Consider the following 5,354-nt stretch of genomic DNA (forward strand, 5'->3'; position numbering starts at 1 on the left):
CAGGGGGCGCGGAGCGGCGGCGACCGGTGAGCGCTCAGCGGGGCGCGGCGAGGGCAGCCCCGGCAGCGGCGGCCGTGGCGCACCCGAGCAGGCAGCACGCGCTCGCCGGCTGCCGTGGCGCCGCTGTCATAGGAGGGGGCCCGCCGAGGACGGGCTTGGAGAGGAGGCGCGGCGCGGCGGGCCGAGCCCCGGGCCGATCCCTGGGCGCAGCCCCGCCGAGCGCCGGGGGCCGCGGTCCTTTGTGCGCCGCCGGGCCGGGCCCGAGGCCGAGCGCCGTGCCGGGGGAGCGCAGAGCCGCCCGCGGCGCCCGGAGGCGGGGATGGTCTGCCGGGCCGTGCGCCTCTGGCGGCTACCGCGGGGCCCGGGCCGCCGCCGCTGCGGCTGCTGACATCGCAGTGGCGGTGCTCCGTCTGAGGCGAGCGCGGCGCGGAGGGGCGGCCCCGGCGGCCGGGAAGGGGGGGCGCGGGGCGGAGCCGCGGCCTGGCCTGCTCCGCGCCGCCCCCGCGCCCGGCTTCCGCGGCGCCCGGCGCACGGCCGCTGGGGGGAGACAGCGGCGCGCCGGGCCGGGCGTGGGGGTGCGGGGCGCGGGGCCGCTGGGGGCTGCAGCTCGGGGGGCGTGCGGGGCGCGGGGCCGCTGGGGGCTGCAGCTCGGGGGGGCGCGCGGGCAGGCGCCGGTGCGTAGGGGTGCCTTGGGGATGCGGACTCCTTCTGCGGGATCCCGGCTCCCCGCGAACCCTGAACCCCACTCGATCCGTCACCACAGTCCGAGGGGCTTGCTTATTTAGTGCCTTCGGATCGGGTGGGGCTCCGTGTCCCCGCACAGCAGCTTCTGGGGCGGGGGCTGCGACTGGGAGGCGAGGCCGCGTTTCTCCGAAACAGAGCCGAGAGCCAGCGCCGGGGCAGGGGAGGGTGCCGAAGCGAGACCAGCAGAAAAGCCCCACCCGGCCGCGTCTTGTCTCGGGGTGAATGCGGCGCCCTAAGCACCTTCCTCACCCTCCCACCTGTCTGCCCTTATTTTATTTTTAATCTGGTGGAATTTCAGAGCAGACCCCCAGGAGCTGGCAGAGGCTGAGAACCGCCAGGCTAGCCTGCAGGTCACCTGGGCAGGCAGGTGGCCCCAGCCGCGAGCGGGCAGTGCTGTGAGGAGGCCGAGGGACCTGGGAACTGCCCTCGAGGTCGCGTGGCTGGGCTCCCAAACGTCACTGCCTTGCTTGTGTGTTTGAGCCTGAGCGCCTGAAGGTTCATCCGCGGAGCCCATCAGTGATGCCTCTTTGCTTCCGTGTCTTTCACCGCTGCCACTTTCCCGGCTGACTGACTGGCTTCAGGGTCAGGACCGGGTTTTGGTGAGTGGGCAGCAGCTTTCCGCCCCTCCGCAGTCCTGCGAAGGCCGGGCCTGAGCCCGCCTGGTGGTGGAGTATCAGCGGCAGGGAAGCACTGTCTGTCCTGCTTTCGGGTTTGTTGGCTTTGCTTTGCAACTCCCTTCTGTCCACTTGTTTTTGTTTTTTATGGTAGTCACGAGAGGATGGTAAAGTTGCTTTGTCTTTTTTTTTTTTTTTTTTTTTTTTTTAAAGATTTATTTTATTTTTTTTATTACAAAGTCAGATATACTGAGAGGAGGAGAGAAAGAGAGGAAGTGGAGCTGCCGGGATTAGAACCAGCGGCCATATGGGATCAAGGCGAGGACCTTAGCCACTAGGCCACGCTGCCAAGCCCAAAGTTGCTTTGTCTTAACAGGAGCCGTGGGCTCAGAACACTGACCTTGAAGCAGGTGGGCCTTCAGTGTTGTAGGGTCCCCACCTGGTTTTATCTGACCCATTGCATTGGTGAAGAAAATAAACTCACTGGGGCTGGGCAGAGGGCTCTGGAGCTCAGAAGGGAGGCCCAGCTGCCACCCACACCCTTACTGGATGCCTCTGTGTCCTGGCCCAACAGCATGGCCCCTTCAGATCCAATGACAGGCTCAGCCGTGCCCTATGTGACAGCTACCCGGGTCTCAGGCTCACCTGACTTGTGTGCCTGTTCTGAGACGCTTTCTGTGGTGGCACGGAGGTTGGGGGGCACTCTCTCCCCAGGCAGGTACCATCAGTTGTGGTTTGGGAATGGTGTAGTCAGAATCCCACGCAGCTCCTCCAAGGCCCGTTATTGCCACGGTGACTGCATTCAGTTACCCACTGTAGATGCAGTTTTCGGGCGTGAACGGGCCTTGATCGGTACTGGTGCTGGCCTGAGCCACCGGGATGCGGGGCATCTTTCCTGTCATGGATTAGTCACACGTACAGCATCTGGGTAGCACTCTGCGCAAAGCTCATGCCCAGCGTCAGTGACAGCATCCTCGGCTGCCTTTTAGCCCAAAGGTAAGCTGCCTCCCGGGTCACCCACATCCCACGTCGCGTACCTGGGGTGACTCCTGGCTCCAGTCCTGACTTGGCTGCCTGCTAAGGCAGACCTGGAGGCAGCGGTGATGGCTCTGGTACTTGGGTTTGTGCCACTCGGTGGGAGACCTGGATTGGAACCTCAGTTTCACCCAGCCCAGCTGTTGTGGACATGTGGGGAGAGAACCAGAAGACGGGAGCGTTCTGTCTGTATCTCAAATAAGTACATAAAACTAACATGAGGACATTTAACAAAGGGTTTAGATTTAAAACAAGTTAGATACAACCTACACTGACAACAAGAGGGGAAGGGTTGGGTAAGTTATACCGAATATATCTGAAAGTATAGGATGAAGCAATACCATTGTATTTATGAAGATTACATAGCAAAATGCAAATATTCATGTTCTGTATAATACTTTAAAGTGCGAAAGCACTCTGTACACACAGCTCCTTAAGTATGCAGCATACAAAGGGAAGAAAGATAAACCTAGGAGGCTGGCGTTTGATGCTGGTTATTACCTTGGCATAGGTGGATTTTTCTCAACTTTCTCAACCCTCACCAGCCCAGGAGTCTGAACATTCATTGTACAATGAGACAGTAAGTTCAGGTGTGGATAGAAGACCTTGAGTGGTTTGTAAGCCTGCCCCTTCCTCCTAACCTAGACGATTCTAGAAGGTCCCACTTCACCAGAAGCATGTGAGGATGCATTTGCACCCGTCTGGCAGTTTATGGGGGCCTTTTGTTGCTACAGTCACTCCTTTTATGTGATTGTCAAACATTCTGAGAAGTTACAACAAAACTGTCATCAATTTAAAATATATGTATTTACTTATTCTTATTGGAAAGACAGACTTACAGAGAGAGGGAGACCAATGAAAGTGCAGCAGGTCTTGCTCTTCCCAGAGCTTTCCTTCCAGACAACCACAGGGCAAGGTCATTATGGGATTGGGATGCTTCAGTCTTGCACTCTCCTTGAACTATGCTTCGCTCCTTTTCCACTAGCACCGACACCATTACTGTATTGAAGGTCAGAGTCAATATTCCTCCCAGTCTTCAATCCTACTCCTGCTACTGAGTCCTGAATTAGTCAGGGTGCATTTAGGAACACAGAAATACACTGGTTGTTTCAACAGAAGAGGCTCAAATAGTCCCAAAGATGCCCAATAGAAGAACAGAAGGAGTTCCATGGCCTCGCAGGGAGCTTGCGGACAAGGAACTCTGACGGCAGCAGCTGCCGCGGCGCTGCCACAAGGGCTGCTTGGAGCCAAGGTGGCTGTATTGTCAACTGCCAGGAGCCAGCAGGGCTGTCATAATGCACCTGCCATCCCTGGGCTCCAGGTACTTGGAGGGGGCACATGCAAGCAGGAGGGGATTGTGGGCTGTGGAGGGAGCTGAGAGACCTGTAACCGTGCCGGGCTCAGAGCGGCTCCTCCTGGCTATGCTTGGCTTTCCTAACCACATCAGCAGCTCCTCCTGGGCTATGCTTGGCTTTCCTAACCACATCAGCAGCTCCTCCTGGCTATGCTTGGCTTTCCTAACCACATCAGCAGCTCCTCCTGGCTATGCTTGGCTTTCCTAACCACATCAGCATGTGTGTTTTCTCTGGCAGTTGAAGGGGTTCTTGAGTGATGAGATGAATCATGCATTCCTTTCTCAAGAAGAAACTGCTTGGTCCTAAGGAGATTTCCAGAGATAGTAATCTCATTTTTCCTGTCCTTTTTATCTTTGCTTGAGGCAAAGACAGTTAACTTGCTGGTTGGGTGGAAGTGTGAAATGACAGCTGATATTGTGTGTCAAGGTAGTGTCTCTATTCACTGCTACCTCAAATATTGGCTCTAAATATAGGTCCAAGTGACAAAGGAAAGTCAGCTCTGCTCCTGGGCTGAGCTCGGGGGGTGCTGAGTGAGATATTATCATTAGCTGAAACTGAGAACATCTATTATATACACCATGAAGTTTCTCAGTATCAGAATGTAATCTTCTGAAAGTATTTTTTTGCTATGAGTCTTACCAGAATTCTGTGACAGCACATGTCTTATTGCTCCAATGTCAGCACTGAAAATGTAATTTAAAAAATTACTGCAACTTAGTGGGTTTTGAAACATTTATGTGAGTGTGTAGCTTATGCCTTTATGGAAGTGTGCAATATTGTCACCATTCTAGAAAGCTCTCCCACGCTTCTTTTCGGTCAAATCCACTTCATTCCTCCACCAGGGGTTCCTGCTGTTTTGTTTTCTCTCACCATTCATTTTTGCTCATTTTCTTTTTTTAAAAAAAGATTTATTTATTTTTATTACAAAGTCAGATATACAGAGGGAGGAGAGACAGAGAGGAAGATTCTTTCGTCCAATGATTCACTCCCCAAGTGAGCCGCAACGGCCAGTGCTGCGCCAATCTGGAGCCAGGAGCTAGGAACTTCCTCCAGGTCTCTCACATGGATGCAGTATCCCAAAGCATTGGACCATCCTGGACTGCTTTCCCAGGCCACAAGCAGGGAGCTGGATGGGAAGTGGAGCTGCCAGGATTACAACTGGCGCCCATATGGGCTCCTGGCGCATTCAAGGTGAGGACGTTAGCCGCTAGGCCACGCTGCCAGGCCCCCATTTTTGCTCATTTTCAAGCTTAGCATTTTTTAAAAATAGCAAACTCCTGCAAATCAACATATTTTACCTGGTGATATTGGTGTGTGTTGTTGGGCAGGTTGGCAGTTTGCTTGTGTTGTACGTACAGACCATGCTCCATGGGAGAATAACTGGCTCAAATGTTTTTGCATACTTTTGGAAGTAGGCTTGTATTCTCAGGAAGCCAAGTGCCAGCAGATGCTTATGCGCAGCATTACTCACCCAAGAACCAACGGTGACAGCGTCCTCGTGGAGTGAGTGTGGGTTTAATGTATCCAGTGGTGTGGGAGGTGACATGGAGTTGGTTCTCTGCTGAAGACGTGCCTGTCAAACATTGAGTACTTGCAGGAATGGATT

Source organism: Ochotona princeps, chromosome 23 (genome assembly GCF_030435755.1).
Source record: "Ochotona princeps isolate mOchPri1 chromosome 23, mOchPri1.hap1, whole genome shotgun sequence".
Classification (NCBI taxonomy): Eukaryota; Metazoa; Chordata; class Mammalia; order Lagomorpha; family Ochotonidae; genus Ochotona; species Ochotona princeps.